This window comes from Dama dama, chromosome 23 (genome assembly GCF_033118175.1).
Source record: "Dama dama isolate Ldn47 chromosome 23, ASM3311817v1, whole genome shotgun sequence".
NCBI lineage: Eukaryota > Metazoa > Chordata > Mammalia > Artiodactyla > Cervidae > Dama > Dama dama.
In genome coordinates, this window is record NC_083703.1 from 41,499,150 (window position 1) to 41,518,834 (window position 19,685).

At 41.0% G+C, this 19,685-nt stretch overlaps 1 long non-coding RNA gene across 1 annotated transcript in view; it reads left to right on the forward strand.

Moving 5' to 3' along the window:
- Positions 1-18,877, forward strand: part of LOC133044769 (uncharacterized) — a 41,282-nt gene extending 22,405 nt beyond the window's left edge. The window contains exon 3 of the long non-coding RNA XR_009690054.1: positions 18,566-18,877. This is a non-coding gene — a long non-coding RNA (uncharacterized LOC133044769). The remainder of the gene's footprint in view (positions 1-18,565) is intronic.
- The last annotated feature ends 808 nt before the right edge of the window (positions 18,878-19,685 follow it).

The window sequence follows — 19,685 nt, forward strand, 5'->3', positions numbered from 1 at the left end:
GCAACTCCTGCAGCTCAATTCCAGAAAGATAAATGACCCAATCAAAAAATGGGCCAAAGAACTAAACAGACATTTCTCCAAAGAAGACACACAGATGGCTAACAAACACATGAAAAGACGCTCAACATCACTCATTATCAGAGAAATGCAAATCAAAACCACAATGAGGTACCATTACACGCCAGTCAGGATGGCTGCGATCCAAAAGTCTACAAGCAGTAAATGCTGGAGAGGGTGTGGAGAACAGGGAACCCTCTTACACTGTTGGTGGGAATGCAAACTAGTACAGCCGCTATGGAGAACAGTGTGGAGACTTCTTAAAAAACTGGAAATAGAACTGCCATATGACCCAACAATCCCACTTCTGGGCATACACACCGAGGAAACCAGATCTAAAAGAGACATGTGCACCCCAATGTTCATCGCATCACTATTTATAATAGCCAGGACATAGAAGCAACCTAGATGCCCATCAGCAGAAGAATGGATAAGGAAGCTGTGGTACATATACACAATGGAATATTACTCAGCCATTAAAAAGAATTCATTTGAATCAGTTCTAATGAGATGGATGAAACTGGAGCCCATCATACAGAGTGAAGTAATCCAGAAAGATAAAGACCAATACAGTATACTAATGCATATATATGGAATTTAGAAAGATGGTAATGATAACCCTATATACAAAACAGAAAAAGAGACACAGATGTACAGAACAGACTTTTGGACTCTGTGGGAGAAGGCAAGGGTGGGATGTTTCGAGAGAACAGCATCGAAACATGTATTTATCTAGGGTGAAACAGATCACCAGCCCAGGTTGGATGCATGAAACAAGTGCTTGGGCCTGGTGCACGGGGAAGACCCAGAGGGATCGGGTGGAGAGGGAGGTGGGAGGAGGGATCGGGATGGGGAATACATGTAAATCCATGGCTGATTCATGTCAATGTATTGCAAAAACAACTAGAATATTGTAAAGTAATTAGCCTCCAACTAATAAAAATAAATGAAAAAAAAAGTAGAAGGGTTAACCCTATTTATTCATAGTGTGAATAGAAAATGGAGAGAAGAATTGGGCAAGAAACAGATGAACAGAAATTTAGTGAACCTCTGATGAGTAATAAATGCTTTCTGAACTGCTTTTAGGAGTTTCATTAAGATGTAGTAGGTATGTAACAAACGATTCTTATTTAAAGTGTATGCTTTGTTGTATGAAGTCAGCATCACAGTCAAGATAATACATAGTTTCTTTGTGCAAATTGGTAAATACCTCCCTTGCCCCTTCTTGCAAATACCTCCTACCACTCCATAAAAAGCAACCACCTATCGGCTTTCTGGCACTATGGATCTACAGATGAGCTTGCATTTTCTAGAATTTTATGTAAATAAGAATCATATGGGTTGTGGGCTTTCTTAATTGGGCTTCTTTCACTCACTATAATTTTTCTGAGCTGCATCCATGCTGTTGCACGTATCATGACGTTATTCCTCTTTATTATGGTTGAGTCACTAAGTTGTGTCCAAATCTTTTCAACCCCATGGACTATAGCCCACAAGGCTCCTCTGTCCATGGGATTTCCCAGGCAAGAATACTGGAGTGGGTTGCCATTTACTGCCTCAGGAAATCTTCCTGACTCAGGGATTGAACCCTGGTCTCCTGTGCCGCCGGCAGGTTCCTTACTGAATGAGCCACTTAGGGAAGCCCCATTCCTTTTTATTACTGAGTGATATTCTGTTGAATGGACATACCATTCTATGTACTTACCTGTGGGTGGATATTTGGTAATAGCCCAGTTTTAGGCTATTACAAATAAAGTGTGGATGAATATTCATGTATAAGTCTTTGTATGGGTGTATGGTTTCATTTTTACTACATCAAATAGAAGGTGTATATTTAACTTTTTAAGAAACTGCCAAGCTGTTTTCCAAAGTGATGGGGTACCATTTTATATCCTCACAAGCAGTACACATTTGCTTCTCATTTGCTCCTCATCTTTGACAACACTTGTCATGGTCAATATGTTTAACTTTAGCCATGAGATAGCTAAATGGTGGTTTTAATTCAGATTTCCCTAGTGACCAGTGATGTTGAAAATCTTTTCTTGTGATTGTTTAGCATTCATATATCTTCTTTGGTGCAATAGCTGTTTTGCCCATTGTTAATTTAAGTTACTGAGATTTGAAGGTTCTGTATGATGGATACAACTCCCTTATCAGATATATACTTTGCAAATATATTTTCCCAGCATGAGTCTTGCCTTTTCATTTGTTTATGAATAAAACAATGTAGGTCCAGAAGCAAGTCTTTGTTTTGATGAAACACCATTTACTGATTTGTTCTTCATGGACCTTGCTTGTGGTGTCTGCTGAGAAATCTTTGCTTAACTCAAAGTCATGCGGGTTTTATGCTATGTTTTCTTCTGGGAGTTTATAGTTTTAGGTTTTACATTTAGATCTGCAATGCTTTCTGAATTAATTTTTCTATGTGGTGTGAGGTACAAATTGAAATTTATTCTTTTTGCATACATCCAATTGTTCCAGTACCATTTGTTGAAAATTCTTTCACCACTGAATTGCCTTTGAACCTAGAATGTTGGTTGTCTCTATATGCATGAGTCTATGTTTGGATTCTCTCTTCTGTTCTGTTGATCCATTTGTCTATCTTTGTACCAACTATAGTCTTGATTATTGTAGCTTTATAACAAGTTGTGAAATCAGCATGTTTTAGTCCTCCAACTATTTTCTTCCTTTTCAAAGTTATTTTTGCTATTCTAGGTCCTTTGAATTTCCAAATGAATTTTGGAATTAATTTTCAATTTCTACCAAAGAGCTGCTTTGATGCATTTTCACTGCATTTTGGTGCCTTAAGCAGTGAAGATAATGGTGCTTTTACAAAGAGTAAGTGACTCATCTGTTCAGTTATCATTTCATGACAAAGGGAGACATGAAAACATGTACACAAACAATCAACAGACTGAGACAATATACTTTTGTTACCAGGAATCACAGAACAAAGATTAGCCCCAAATTCTGATACCCTGATTTATTTTAGCTATCTGGGAGATTCCCACACTAGTTTTCTGTTAGATATTCTTTTTTAAAATAGAGGTAAAATTGACATAATATAAAAGTAACACTTTCCATTTTAAAGTGAACAATCTGATGGCATTTTGCACTTTCACAGTGTTGTACAACCACTTCTTTCTAGCTCTGAAACACTTTCAACACTCCAAAAGAAAATTTCACACCCATTAAGCAGTTGTTCCCCACTTTCCAATACTCAACTCCACCAATCTGCAATCAGTGTCTACTGCTTTAATTATTCTGGATATTTTACATAAATGGAATCGTACAATATGTAACTTTTTGTATCTGTCCTTTTTTGCTTCAGTCCGTTCAGTTCAGTCGCTCAGTTGTGTCCGACTCTTTGCGACCCCATGAATTGCAGCACGCCAGGCCTCCCTGTCCATTACCAGCTCCCGGAGTTTACTCAAACTCATGTCCATCGAGTTGGTGATGCCATCCAGCCATCCCATCCTCTGTCGTCCCCTTCTCCTCCTGCCCGCAATCCCTCCCAGCATCAGGGTCTTTTCCAATAAGTCAACTCTTCGCATGAGGTGGCCAAAGTACTGGAGTTTCAGCTTCAGCATCAGTCCTTCCAATGAACACCCAGGGCTGATCTCCTTTAGGATGGACTGGTTGGATCTCCTTGCAGTCCAAGGGACTCTTTCAAGAGTCTTCTCCAACACCACAGTTCAAAAGCATCAATTTTTTCGCTTAGCATAAAGTTTTTAGGTTTCACTCATGTTGTAGCATGTTTCAGTACTTCATCCTTATAAATGAATAATCTTTCATTGTATGTATATATCACAATGTATTTATCCATTCATCCATGGAGAGATATTTAGCTATCATGAATACTGCTTCTGTGAACATGTGTGTCCATGTATATGTTTGACTGTTATTATGGGTTATACCTGTGAGTGGAATTGATGGGTAATAAGGAAATTCTGCATTTGACTTTTTGAGGAATTGCCAAACTTTCTTCCAATATTTCAGTGGCTGAAATATTTTATGGTCCCACCAGCAATGTATGAGGGTTTCATTTTCTTCAGATTCTTGTGATAATTTATTTTCTGATTGTTTTTATAATTGCTGTTTTAGTGGGTGGGAAGTGGTACTTCATTGTGGTTTTGATTTGCATTTCCATAATGACTAAGAATATTGACTATTTTTAATGTACTTACTATTCATTTGTATATATACTTTGGAGGAATGTCTGTGTATATATTATATATGCCTGATATGTATATTTATATATATAATATATATTACATATATTTTACATCTATAAATATTTCCTGAAACATATAAATATGTGTATACATATATATTGCTGGGAGAAATATCAACAACCTCAGATATGCAAATGACACTACCCTTGTGGCAGAAAGCAAAGAGGAACTAAAGAGCCTCTTGATGAAGGTGAAAGAGGAGAGTGAGAAAGTTGGCTTAAAACTGAACATTCAAAAAACTAAGATCATGGCATCCAGTCCCATCACTTCATGGCAAACAGGTGGGGGGACAATGGAAACACTGACAGACTTTATTTTCTTAGGCTCCAAAATCACTGTGGATGGTGACTGCAGCCATGAAATTAAAAGATGCTTCCTCCTTGGAAGAAAAGCTATGACAAATCTGAACAGCATATTAAAAAGCAGAGACATCACTTTGATGACAAAGTCCATATAGTTGAAGCTGTGATTTTTTCAGTAGTCGGATGGGAGAGTCAGATGGATGGATGTGAGAGACCATAAAGAAGGCTGAAGAACTTATGTTTAAAAAAAAAAAGAACTGATGCTTTCGAACTGTGGTGCTGGAGAAGATTCTTGAGAGTCCTTAGGCTTCCAGGAGATCAAACCAGTTAATCCTAAAGGAAATCAACCCTGAATATTTATTGGAAGAACTAATGCTGAAGCTGAAGCTCCAAAACTTTGGCTACCTGATTCGAATAGCCAACTCACTGGAAAAGACCCTGTTTCTGGGAAAGATTGAAGGCAGGAGGAGAAGGGGAAGACAGAGAATGAGATGATTAGCTAGCATCACAGACTCAATGGACATGAGTTTGAGCAAACTCTGGGAAATGGTGGAGCAGAGAGCAAAATGGGGTCATAAAGAGTCAGACACGACTTATCAACTGAACAACAGCAACAACTATGTACTTCCGTTTTTATGTCACTTAAGATTAAAAGCCTTCTAGGAATTGGTGACTTCCAAGCCAAGTGACAAATTATAATTCATGTTACAGGCCCTCAAAAGCATTCAATAATTTTGCACACTACTACACTTAGAATTGGATTCCTATTATCCACTGATACTACTATTTTTTTCAGATTAATTGACTAATAAAATATTTTGCTCTTTTCTATTTGTGGTTAACTGGTGTGTGTGTGTGTGTGTGTGTGTATATATATATATATGTACATATATATATTTGTCCATTTGTTAAGGTTCTGATTAAAAGTAAAATTGATAGTTGCTTAGTCATGTACAATTCTTTGTGACCCATGGATTTTAGTCTGCCAGGCTGCTCTGTCCATGGGATTCTCCAGGCAGAAATACTGGAGTGGGTTGCCATTTCCTTCTCCTGGGGATCTTTCTGACCCAGGGATGGAACCTGGGTCTCCTGCACTGCAGGCAGATTTTTTACCTTCTCAGCCACCAGGGAAGCCCAAGGTTCTGTTATACATGCATTATTTTCTGCCTCTTCCCTGTGATATGGCCCAGTCTTCAACAGTCACAGGGAAGAAAGGACAGACAAATCTGGGCTCTTATCACCATCTCTGTCTCCTTATCTCCAGTGAGAGAGCACCATCTTCCAATGCTCTCACACTGACCAGTATGATGGCTTACAAGTTGCAGAGTCGGTGCCAGGCATACTCACCAGGTCAAATTGCCAATGAGACCAAGTCAGCTTCATACCATCATCTCACTGCTGAGGGGCTGGGCAGCACAGATGAATCAGCAAATAAAGAGCAGCTTAACTTCTCAACATGCTTTCTTCTCTTTATTACGGGAGGCACACAACTAAGGACAAACAAAACATGTTGTGTGTGTGTTAGATTCCTTGCGATCCCATGGACTGTAGCCTGCCAGGCTCCTCTGTCCGTGGGATTTTCCAGGCAAGAATACTGAAGTGAGTTGCTATGCCCTCCTCCAGGGGGTCTGCCTGACCCAGGGCATGAACCCAGATTTCCTGCATTGTGGGCAGATTCTTTGCCATTTGAGCCCCAAGGGAAGCCTGAAAAACCTCTGCTTCTTCATAGTCACATTTATGCAGCTTCAAATGCTTTCAGACTGTTACAAGTTAAAAATGAACGTGTCCATCTTGCGGGTTTCTTTTTTCTTTTTTGGTTTGCCTTCTTTGCCATACAGTTTCATAAAACTCCATGTGCTCTATGAAAATATAGATTGGAAACGTCTAGAGATGTAATTATTGCACCACTTTCCTGCAGATGCAATAATATGTAGTTAATCAAAAAATAATTATACTTCCTGACAAATCACCTTTTCTATTAGTGCCTTGTCTTAAGAAAAAAGAATTTTTATACAGCCCTGCCTAATGAAAACAATATATGGAACCTTGCTAAATGCTCCAGCAGAGCCATTCTTTTAAAGGGGTGATATTTCTGTCCAACTTCCAATAATGGGGGTGGGAGGCAAGTGGAGTCAGAGTGCTTTTCTGATTTTACTATAGCCAGAAGTTAATCTGGAAGAAAATAAATATAAGACCAAGGACGAGGTAAGCAACTCTGGCCTCAGAGGAGCCAGGGCAGAAAAGATCCTAATTTTCAGGACAGCTGTTGGGGGCCACTGTATGTCTTCTTGAGTTGTTTTGAGAAACCAAGGTTCTTCTGCAGAGAAGTGTCTTAGGATTCAGAGGAAATCCTGAGTCACCTGAGAACTGAATATTCACAGAGAGGCTGGTCCCGCCCTCAGAGGCTCCCTCTCACTCCAGTACTGACTCCACGTGGGCCTGCCTTGGCTCAGTTCTAGGGTTACAGTTGTGGGTTCCCTGACTGAAGTCATAACTCATGGGGATTCTACTGATGCATGACTCCTCAATTCATGGCCTCAGGCAAGATCTGAGACATTCATCATCAGCATTTTTTTTTTTTGGAAATAGTCTGAGAAGAGGCTAATAGTCACACTATAGTCTGTCGCCTGAAAGTCCTCTCCTAAGGACCCACCAGAGCTTCATTCAACCACAGGATTTCTCAGTGAGTCACAGTCAGGGTCTTAGTCTGTTTGAGTTTCTATCATAAACAAAATACCACACACTGGGTGGCTTATACACAACAGAGATTTATTTCTGACAATTCTGGAGGCTGGAAGTCCAACATCATGGCACCAGCATGGTCAGGTTCTGGTGAGGAGCTTCTTACTAGTTCATACCAGGTACCTTCTCACTGTGTCCTTAGATGATGGAAGGGGGTGTTCTCTTTGATAAAGGCACTGATTCCATTCCTAGAGGCCCCACCCTCATGGCTTCATCAGCTCCCAAAGACCCCTCCTCCTATTACATCACATTGGGTATTAGGGTTTCAACATCTGAATTTTGGGGAGACACAAGCATTCAGATCATAGCAGACAAGGAGATTTTGGAAGAGAAGATATAGAAGAAGTGTCTGTAGGGGGAAATGATGTTTTCATGCTGTCTAATGTGCATTGTTTCTGCATATTTATGGTGCTCAGGTCAGAGTAATGAGTGTCAGATTGACACGTAAATATTTAAACTACCTGAGCTGTGAACCAGCATGCTTTCATAAGAATTCGACTTAGTGCTATTCAGTCTAATGTATACTTCAGTCTGAAACTCCTGGTAAGTGTTCATTAATTTTATTTAGTATGCTGTCACAAGCTCAATTGGTAAAGAATCTGCCTGCAATGCAGGAGACCCCAGTTTGATTCCTAGGTTGGGAAGATCCCCTGGAGAAGGGATAGGCTACCCACTCCAGTATTCTTGGGCTTCCATTGTGGCTCAGCTGCTAAAGAATCCACCTGCAATGTGGGAGATCTGGGTTCAATCCCTGGGTTGGGAAGATTCCCCTGGAGAAGGGAAAGGCTACCCACTCCAGTATTCTGACCTGGAGAATTCCACGGACTGTATAGTTCATGGGGTTGGAAAGAGTCGGACATGACTGAGTGACTTTCACTTTCACATGAAGATAACCTGCTGCAGTCTTTTTGCCTGAAAAAAATCCATGGGCAGAGGAGACTGGCGGACTACAGTCCAAAGGGTCACAAAAGAGTCAGACATGACTGAGCAAATGAGCATGCACACACATGAAGATAAGTATATAGATGGGCCCTCAACTTAATGATGGTTCAACTTACAACTTTTTACTTTACCAGGGAGCGAAAGTGATAGGCATTCAGTCAAGATTGTACTTTGACTTTGGATCTTTTCCCAGCTAGAGACATGGGGTCCAGTCCCCTTGTGATGCTTGGCAGTGGCAGCAGCCACAGCTCCCAGTCAGCCCCACCATCACCATCACGAAGGAAACAACCCAATACTCACAACTGTCTGTGCCTAGACACTCGCTCTGCTTTTCACATCCGGTATTGTATTCAGGAAATAACACTAAGTATTCCATACTTTATTATAAAATGTGTTTAGATGTTTTCCCCCAACTATAGGCTAATCTAAGCATTTTGAGCATGTTTAAGGTGGGATGGACTAAGCTGTGATGTTTGTTATATCAGGTGTATTAAATGCATCTTCAACTGATGCTATTTTCAATTTAAGATAGATTTATGGGGATGTATCTCCATTGTGGGGCTTTCCAGGTGGCTCAGTGGAAAAGATCCACCTGCCAATGCAGGAGACACAGGAGACTTGGGTTTGATCCTCGGTTGGGAAGATCCCTTGAAGTAGAAAATGGCAACCCACTCCCGTATTCCTTCCTGGAAAATTCCATGGGCAGAAGAGCCTGGCGGGCTACAGTCCACAGGGTTGCAAAAAGTCAGACACAACTGAGCACACACATATCTCCACTATACGTCAAGGAAGATTTGTATTAATATTTTCTTTCAAAAAATAGTAGCAAAATATGACTATCGATCAGATTTTGGACAATTTGGCAAATATGTTTTGTGTCAATGAACTGTAAAGCTTAATAGATGAGAATATATTACTTTGGTTGAATAGTTTCCTTCAAAATAGCACAGAAGGATTAATGTGTTGGTAGGAATAATCCGGAGAAGCAAATAGCACACACGAGCCTTCATGCCAGGGAAGATGGTTAAGCTATAAATACTTTAAGATGAGCTTTCCTTTGACTGTTTTGTTATCTGGTTTTATTCAGTAACTTTGGTTCTGCTCCTTATTAACAAATATTATTCACTTAAAGTAAACTTGACTTTAAAAAAAATGGAAAGAAAGTTTGTTCCTGTTAGTTTTCTTTTGTGAATAAGTATTTACCCAAAGTTCCCATTTGAACTACAGATTGAAGAAATGTTCCAAGTCACAGCATATTTCTGTGGTATGGTTGCTCACTCAAATGTCATTGTAAAACATATGTGTTGTGATAATAAGTAATAAATATATAAATAAATAAAATGTCACAAACAAATACATGCACATGTGGCACCTACTTACTTATTCTCATTCCCTGAGGGAGTGAGACGTCTCTTTTAAAAAATTCCAACTTACTAAGATTGCCCACTTTTAGAATAGCTAAAGCAGCGGGCATTTTCTGAGATATAATTTGATTGCCTGCCATTCATGACTTTTCTTGTGATAATTAAATTTGCTTATGTATGTGAAAAAACTGAAAAAGACAATTATTATAAACAGACTTCTAATAATTAAGACACTAATACTTTAAGTTATTAAACTAACATAATTACTAGTCACCGCAAAATAGCATAATTTATGCTAAACATTTTTAATTACCTTTAAATCAGCAAATAATTTCTTAAAAAACTTTTTTTTTTTTTACTATATCATGTGGCATATGGGACCTTAGCTCCCCAACCAAGGATCAAAATCGTGCCCCTTGAATTGAAAACTTGGAGTCCCATCCACTAGACTGCCAGGGAAGTCCCTCAGCAAGTAATTTCCAGAGAATTATCCCATGACTGTTTGCAGAGCTTTGATGGTAATGCTATTTATCTCAACCCTGGTTTTAAAAGCAAAAACTGGGAACAACATAGATGTCCAGAAATGGGGGATTAGTTAGAAATTCTGTTGTAAAAGACAATGTTCATACTACCATATTAAGCAAAAATGTAGGTTACATATGCCTCCTTTGTCCAACCTGATTGTGTTACTTTCAATTCCTATAACAGATACATTCAATGTCCATCTTAAATGTAAGGAATCATGTTAGGTACATACATGTACACACGTACATGTATGTACATAAGTATATGTATATATACATACATACGTGCACATTTATGTGTAAAATGTAGGTACTTACTTTACATACATTTTACATAGATTTAATATAAATACATTTTATGCACATACATTTTATACATATGTAATTAAAGGTTCTATGAATCATTTAATATTGTAAATGTTCCCTGAGAAAATATGGAAATGTTGAAAATACCATGAAAATTCAAGAATGCTTCTGGAAACACAAATTGGAACACAGAGAGAAGGAAGAAAATGGATGGCTGGCACCGTTGGGAAATAGTGCTTTGTTATTTGAGAATTTGTCTTCATGCCTTCTGAGGAAAGATTCATTTGTCTTTGTTCACTTATTATTTTGCCTCAGTGCTTCCACAGATTAAAACCTCCACGTTCTCTGAAGCCAAGTCTGTCTCTGAGGTTGGCAGAGGCACAGGCCACTAGGGTTCCTTTGCTCTCACCCTCTGTTTTGAGGCTATAAGGCATGAAATTCAGAGAAACACTTTGGGGCCTGAACTGTATTACCCTCAGGATGGACAGGTCATGCTAGGACGGAAGTAGCCAATGCTTGGTAATGCTGGTTTGTTTGTAATATTGGGGACTTCTTCAGTGTAATCTCTCTTGCTCAAGTGAAAAATTGGTACTGTTTACATGTAGCATTTAATCCCTTTACCCACACAATGACAATGTTCTTTACATATTTTTATTTCTTTCTCCTTTTTAAAAAAAAACCTATTAAAAAAAATTTTTTTTTTTGGCCGCACCTCACCGACTGTGGACCTGCAACCCCTGGAGTCAGCACGCGGAGTCTTAACCACTGGACAGCCAGAGAAACCCATATAAAAATCAATTTTCATCTTTGAGTATAAAGTGCATCTTTTGTAGACAGCATACAGTTGGGTCATGTTTTTTTAAAATTCGGTCTGACTTTTGATTGGATTATTTAATCCATTCACCCTTAATTGCATTATTGATACAGTTGGACATGCATCTACCATTTTAGTTTTTGATTTCAATGTCTCATTATTGTTTTTTTTTTTGTCTGAGATACTTTTGTTTCTCTATTCTGTCTTCACTGCTCTGTTTTGTTGGGTATTTTCTGATGTAGCATATTAGTTTCTCCAAATGACATTTCCTGATTTTTCAAGCCACCACTCTAGGGTTTGTTATTTGCATCTTAACATATCAGAATCAGCTTCATATTTACCCTTGCACAATTACAGTTATATGTATGGATGTGAGAGTTGGACACTGAAGAAAGCTGAGCACCAAAGAATGAATGCTTTTGAACTGTGGTGTTGGAGAAGAATCTTGAGAGTCCCTTGGACTGCAAGAAGATCCAACCAGTCCATCCTAAAGGAGATCAGTCCTGGGTGTTCATTGGAAGGACTGATGTTGAAGCTGAAACTCCAATACTTTGGCCACATCATGCGAAGAGTTGACTCATTGGAGAAGACCCTAATGCTGGGAAGGATTGGGGGCAGGAGGAGAAGGGGACAACAGAGGATGAGATGGCTGGATGTTATCACCGACTTGATGGACATGGGTTTGGGTGGACTCCGGGAGTTGGTGATGGACAGGGAGGCCTGGCGTGCTGCAGTTCATGGGGTCGCAAAGCGTCGGACACGACTGAGCGACTGAACTGAATTGAACTGAACTGAAAGGGCTTCCCTGGTAAGGAACTCGCTTGCCAATGCAGGAGATATAAGGAGATATAAGGTTCCATACCTGGGCTGGGAAGATCCCCTGGAGGAAGGCATGGAAACCCACTCCAGTATTCTTTCTTGGAGAATCTCATGGACAGAGGACCCTGGTGGGCTACAGTCCACCAGGTCCCAAAGAGTCGGACATGACTGAAGCAACTTAGCATGCACTCATAGAAACGTTACTCCTATATAGATCTTTTCCTTTCTTTTTCATGATGCTGTTATATCTATTATATTTATTAATGTTGCAAATCCAAGAATTCATTGTTGTAATTATGACTTTATCATCTGTAGTCTCTTCTTTAAGTTCAGGAAACGGCTTTGTATTCTCCACCCCTTTTGTGCTATTATTGGCCAGTGTATTGCATGTATATTATATTTCTATATCTGCTAAGCCAGATACTACATTATATTCATATTATTTTATACAATTGCTTTAAAAATAATAAAGAAATGGGAAAGGCATGCATTTATGCTGTTTCATATAATGACAAAATTCCCCTTACTGGTGCTTTTTTACTTTTATGTGTGTGTGTATGAATTCAAATTCTTAAGCTGAGGCAGGATGAGAAATGGTGTCCTGCTCCTTCTGGGAAGAAAGCCCTCTGCCTGGGAGCTGGTGGGGGGTCGGGGGAGGGAGCCCTGTGTTTTTTGTGGCAGCTTTCTAGAGTGGAGTCTGAACCTTGCTGAACTGGGACAGGGGAAGAGAGAAGGGTCATGGTTCATTTACCGTACGCTTTCTTACTGGAGTTCCATGGATTTTCTTCAATAGATGTCTCTTCATTTGCTATTTGCCCTTAGGACCACATCCAGAAGCTTTAAATGGTTTTTAAAAAGATAATTCTCATCAGTTTCCTTGGAGAGCAGGTCATCAGAGCTCCTAATACTGTCATGAGAGGAGTTGATTTCCCTTGGCCTTCACTTTTTACCCCCCATTTTTGGACACTATTCATTTAGAAATATGAGGGTATACTGAAGAAAGTTAAAAAAAAAAGAATTTCTTGAAATGCCACTTTCCCAAGATGCATAATCTTAGAAACAGAGACTTCAGTGCTGCCAAGATTCTCTCACTTACTCCTGCTTAAAACTAGAATTTCACTGAATAATAGTAAGTAGCTTATATTTATGTAGCATTTATTATGTCCAAAGCACTCTCCTAAGCACTTTTTAGATATTGACTTATTAGCTTCTGCATCACCATAGGAGCGCTTCCCTCATAGCTCAGTTGGTAAAGAATCCGCCAGCAATGCAGGAGACCCCGGTTCGATTCCTGGGTTGGGAAGATCGTCTGCAGAAGGGATAGGCTACCCACTTCAGTATTCTTGGGCTTCTCTTGTAGCTCAGCTGCTAAAGAACTTGCCTGCCATGCGGGAGACCTGGGATTGATCCTTGGGTTGGGAAGATCCCCTGGAGAAGAGAAAGTCTACCCACTCCAGTAATCTGGCCTGGAGAATTCCACAGACCCCAGTTCATGGGGTTGCAAAGAGTTGGACACGACTGAACAACTTTCACTTAACCATATGAAGTAGCTATGTAATTACTCCCCATTTTATAGAGGATATTACTGAGGCATTAAAAAATAATCTGCTTCTCTGTCAGCTTCATTCTTTTCCCTCAACCCAGGAAAAAATCTTGGCTGTCTGAGTTTCCTTTACTGGAAACTTCTTGACTCCATTTCTTATTTCTAATTTAAAAATTCTAAGATTGGCCTAAATCGGGTCAGACACCCAACTCTCTATCGGTCAAGTATTCCTGGCCTTCATTTTTGAAAGATAGCTTGCTGGCTGTGAGATTCTTAGTTGAAAGACTTATTTTGAAAATTTTACCTGTTTCCGTAGACCTCTGGCCCTTATCAAAGGCAGTTGCTATTTTCCACAGTTTTCCTGATGGGAAAATAAGGGAAAAGGTCACAGGGAAAAGGAAAGGGGTAAGGGTCACGTCTTGTTTATTTGCATCTCTCTCTCTCTCCCTCAATCCCTCTGTCTCCCAATGAAAGCTGGGCATTTAAAATCATATATTATATTTGTCTTTCTCTTTCTGACTTACTTCACTCTGCATAATAGACTCTGGGTTCATCTACATCATTTGTTGTGTGATACAGGGAGCTCAACTCGGTGCCCTGTGACAACCTAGAGGGGTGGGATGGAGCGGGAGATGAAAGGGGGTTTCAGGAAGGAGGGGACATAAGTACACCTCTGACCGATTCATGTTGATGTATGGAGAGACCAACACAATGTTGTAAAGAAATAAGCCTCCAATAATAAAAACGAAAAGAAAATCTTAAATTGTAGCATCTCTGGATTTTCAGTAGTGATCCCTCCTCCTCCTTGGGGCCTTGTTGCTATTGCTGGTTTTGTTAGTTTATGTGTTTAATGGTTTGTCTGGACTAATTCTACAAAATCTACTTTCTCCAAAGTGTGTTGCCTGGAGGTCACAGCTCAGCTGCCCCTGTCCCCATTGCCTTGTTTTTATTTTTAATCCTGGATTCCTGGAAGTCACCAATGGCTCAGCATAACTTAATGTTCAGCCAGTGACTGGCCAGACTGTAAGTTCTTTGTCCTTTGCCAGTAGATCTGTGTGTAGCTCAGGGAGTGATTTCAAGCCTATACCACATTCAACCAGGTGCTAGTAGTTCTTATGTGCCCAATCTCATTTTGTAATTTAAAAATAGTAGAACACATTGCTATAAAAGTAAATATAAAATATAAACATGAATTGAGAAGTTTCTCATAGCAGTATGGAAATTTGTTGCCCCACAATTTATCCAAAAACATAAGTATGAAACTCAATGCATTGATTTTGCCAAAGAGAATGTTGTTCTAAAAATTAAAAGGGTGTGACGGAGACAGTATCTTTAAAACAACAGAAGCGGGAATTGATGTGAGTTGTCCAACTAAATTTATAATTATTACAATGAGACTCTAATCAAAAGTGTTCTGACAAGCAAGCCACATGAGTTTCTGGCAGCCTTAATTTGTTCTAGGATATTAGGTAGGCTTCATTCTCTTTTGAAAGTCCTGTCATTCAATTCTACTTCCTCTGGAAATGAATTTCCCACCACTCCACTCTACACAGAGTTTTTTCCTTTTCCTTTCCATCCAGTTCACCCCTGAGTATTTTAGAATTCTTGAGCAGTCTCCAAAATGGGGCTGCCCTTTGTCCTTTGACCTTCCAGCTGGTGGAGCAGGTTGAGGTGGACAGAGGGCGCCACTGGTAACTATAAAGCCAGGGTTGTATGGCTCTGCTCCTGACACTGAAGACAGAGAAATTAAGGACAGAACTCGAATCTTTCCCTCAGAGTCCCCTTTGGGTTGATGAGACTCAGCTCATGTGCAGGGAATTTTCAAAGAGCTGTCAGAAGCTCCAGGGGCTGAGCCATCCCTGGGGAAGGGTCTTCGCTGTGGGACAGCTCTCCACATAGGATACTGGCCCCTGGTTTTGGGACTTTGTAGTTTGTTAAGGCTTTTGTTTTTCTTGGAGAAACTATATTTCATGTTACTTTTTGAGCTGCCTTTACACCTCATCTTGGAGTTGTCTCCGTGTAAAATAGGGGAGAGTCTTCTCTGCATCTGGGGCTTCCTTGGTAGCTCAGATATGGTAAAGAATCTGTCTGCAATGTGAGAGACCTGGGTTCAATCCTTGGTCCTGGAAGATCCCTTGGAGAGGGGAATGGCAACCCACTCCAGTATCCTTGCCTGGAGAATCCCACGGACAGAGGAGTCTGGTGAGCTACAGTTCATGGGGTCGCAAAGTGTCGGACATGACTGAGTGACTAACAGACACCACACGCTACACACACACGCACACACACACACACACATACACAACTCTCTGCATCTGACTGCAGTTGGCTTCACCATGAGCTCTGGTGGCCCATCTGTCAACACCGGCCGTTGCTTTGCTGGCTGAGGACTCCAAGCCCTGCGAGGTCCTCGGCCTTCAGTGTCTGTACAAGGCCGGGAAATGAGGCTTACTGTTCCCAGGGGGCCATCCACTTCCCTGTCCTCTAAATTTTCCCCTAACTCTGGCTTTAGTTTTCAACAAACCTTAGCTGGTAGCCAAGAAAAATACTTTTAAGAACGCCCCTTCAAGACTGAAAGGGACAAGAATCATAAATTTAAAAATAATTATAACGAAGCACGAAGTCTAATCTTCTGCCCTTGTCTCTGCCTGCCACCTGCACAGGGACTCTGAGGGTGCCCTCCGTCGCCCCCAGAAGGACGTTCCTGGGGCTTGGGTACATGGCATGTGCAGAAGAGGAAAAAATTCTGGCTTTGACTTGAGACCTCTCATTCAAACCTGAGAGGAAAATCTGTGCAGGAGTCTTGGTTCCCCCAAAGGGGAGAAAATGAGAAGGCACTTCCTATCCATTAAAGTATCCAAAACATCGCCGCAGGAAAGTTAAGCTGGTCCAGATGCTAAGTGCGTTAAGTAAAGAAGCTCAGAAACCTTGTAGACTGCCAGAAAAATGTTAGGGTCGAAACCTCATCTTGGCCATTTCCAGCTGGTTCTGAGAGTAGGAACAAACATGCTTGTAACGATCGAGAGCTAAACTTGGGCCCTGAGAGTCTGGCCCTTTCTCCTCCTTCTGTTCACACAAGGAACATTCTGGAAAAGATATGAGTGGAAATCAAAGAGGTCCAGAGTGCCTCCTCCAGAAGGGAGAGACTTACACCTGGAGGAAGCAGCCCGCCGTCCAGAGACAGCCACCCTTCCGGGTTTCACTTGCCGCCCTGGAAGACAGAAAGCCAAGGAAGCAATAAATCAGTGCAAAGAAGTTCGCTACTTTAAGGAAAACAAAGATCTCAAATATCAACAAATGCATAAGTAATAGCAGAGGCTATTTCTTACTCCATCAACGTTGTAAATAAATTACATGTTAAAACGCTGGCCGGTATCATTGACAAAGCACCATATATATACAGCCTTTGTTTTTGTGCTTAGTTATATAACTGCATTGCATGCCCTACAGTTGTGTAGCAAGAAAAAAAGAATACTGAAACATGCTGGAGGTGCATTGGAAAAGTATGTGAGCTTGTAAGCAGGCCATGAGATGCTGTCTCCCAACCAAGAGTCTGAACTGTGAGGATGGTTCTAGGTAACCTGTTCCCTTCAAGGGTGTTTTATAGAAAGTTTAATACAAAGGCCTGGTGACTCAGATGGTAATGAACCTGCCCGCAGTGCAGTGGACCCAGGTTTGATCCCTCAACTGGGAAGATCCCTGGAGAAAGGAATGGCAACCCTCTCCAGTATTCTTGCCTGGAGAATTCCATGGACAGAGGAGCCTGGTGGGCTACAGTCCATGGGGTTGCAAAGAGTTGGGCACAACTGAGCGACTAACACTTTCACTTTTCATAATACAAAGGAGTACCAAGTGAAAAAAAAAAAAACCTCACCATTTGTTTACATTAAGACATACTAAGTGGGACTTCCTTGGTGGTCTAGTGGTTAAGAATTTGCCTGCCAGTGCAGAAAGCATGGGTTTGATTCCTTGATCTGGGAAGATTCCACATGCCGTGGAGCAGTTAAGCCCGTGCATCACAACTACTGAAGCTCTTCAACCCTACAGTCTGTGCTCTGCAACAAGAGAAGCCTGACCACTGCAACTAGAGAGTAGCCCCCCGCTCGCCATAACTAGAGAAAGCCTACAGGCAGCAATGAAGACCCAGCACAGCCAAAAATAAATCAAAATAAAATAAGACTTACTAGGTTATTTATATGGATTGATTTCATTCTCAAGAAATAATCCCTTTAATTATATAATTTTGCTAATCTACAGGAAGTAGGTTGTGGATAGAAACTTTGATTTTTTGTTTTCATTTGCAAACAAGGGGGATGTTCAGATTGTGTTCTCCTTTCTGGAAAATGTACCCTTGCATTCTTCATCTTCTCAGAAGGAATATGTTTCTTTCCTTTCCTTTTGAATTTTTTTAAAGATAGCCATCTGTATGTCTTCTTTGGAGAAATGTCTGTTTAGTTCTTTGGCCCATTTTTTGATTGGGTCATTAAAGATAGGTAGAGTAGCATGTGAATGAGTGGGTGAGGTCACCGCAGACAGTGTCATGAAGACGTGGTAGAATCCTCCGATCGTAAAAGGGACCCGTTTTCCTTGTGGCAAGCTGTGTTTCCATCCTCCTGATGAATGCTTTTCATCAGAAGAAACAACAACCTTGGATTCCTGCCTTAACTGAATTGGTGCTCACAGTGGACTGGATCATGTTCAAAGACGGCAAGATTAGATACTCATTTGTGCTTAGATTTTCAAGTGGAGCTTTCTGAGTTCTCTCTGTTCAGTATTCACTACAGTTGAGTGGATTTGGAGGGAGGGAAATCTGTATTGTATTTGTGCAAAATTACAAAATATCAGTGGTCTAGATCTGCTGTTGTACTCATACGCTTTCCCTAATTTTCTTTTTATTACCCTTTGCATAACTGGAAGGCAAGACAGCTTCCCAATTACAGGGGCCACTGAGAAACACAAACAGCCGCTAAACACCAGTGGGTGTTTCCTGCCATTCCGCTCATCACGCTGCTGCTCCGAAAAGCGCCCACCACTTACTGACGACCACAGATCCCAGGGAAGGGACCAGGACGTCTGAACCTACTGGCCTGTGTGGGGAAGTGAGCCTATGTGGTGAAAATGAGAAAACAAAAACTATTCACGGTTGAATCTATTGGCCACATTGTTAAGGTCAAAAATCTAACCACCTAAGGCCAGATTCAATAAAAATCTGTCTGGCTTTTATGCCAAGCCATGCAAGCCTGGAAAAATCAATTTTGTTGAACTTGTAAAGTCTTCGCCGGTCAAGGTACAGTCAGAATTCCTCTCTGTTCTTCCTCCCAGAGCTGGCGTTGGGGATGCTGGAAGGACCTGGGTAGCCGGGGGCTGGCGGCTCCACGTAGGTTCTAGGAGATGCTGGGGGAAGAGAAAAGCGGAGAGCACATGACTATTGCCTGTTGTCACACTGTACATGCACATGCCTATCACGATCAGGCCTCATTCGTTCATATTTCCAGGTATTCATCGGACACTTGGGGGCTCCCACCAGTGTCAAGTGCTTAGCTCTAGGCTGGGACTATCAAGATGAAGACGCATGACCTGTGTGCCCGATGAAGCCACGTGGTAATGTAGAGTTGTGAGGATTCTTTAAAGGGATGCCAAGGACCCACAGGAGCATCAAAAAAGAGGTGTCTCAGTAAGTCTGGAGGGTAACAGCCTGTTCTGGAGTGTATCTCCCAGGAGGGGACAAGTGAGACCAGCCTTGAGGTTTGGATATGGAACAGTGGCCTGGGGAAGGTTAAGCATCTTTGACTGAGAGCATCGGGGACAATAGTGCGGAGATGAGTATGTGTGTGTGTGTGTGTGTGTGTGTGTTTGTGTGTGTGTGTGTGAGAGAGAGAGAGAGAGAGAGAGAGAGAGAGAGAGAGAAACAGGGAGACAGAGAGAGCAGCAGAGAAAGAAATGCCCTCCTATACAGTAAGTGAAGCAGAAGCAGATGGACTGGAGGTGAAAAGTCAAAGTTACCATCAAGTTGAAGCAGAGTAGGTGCACATTATCA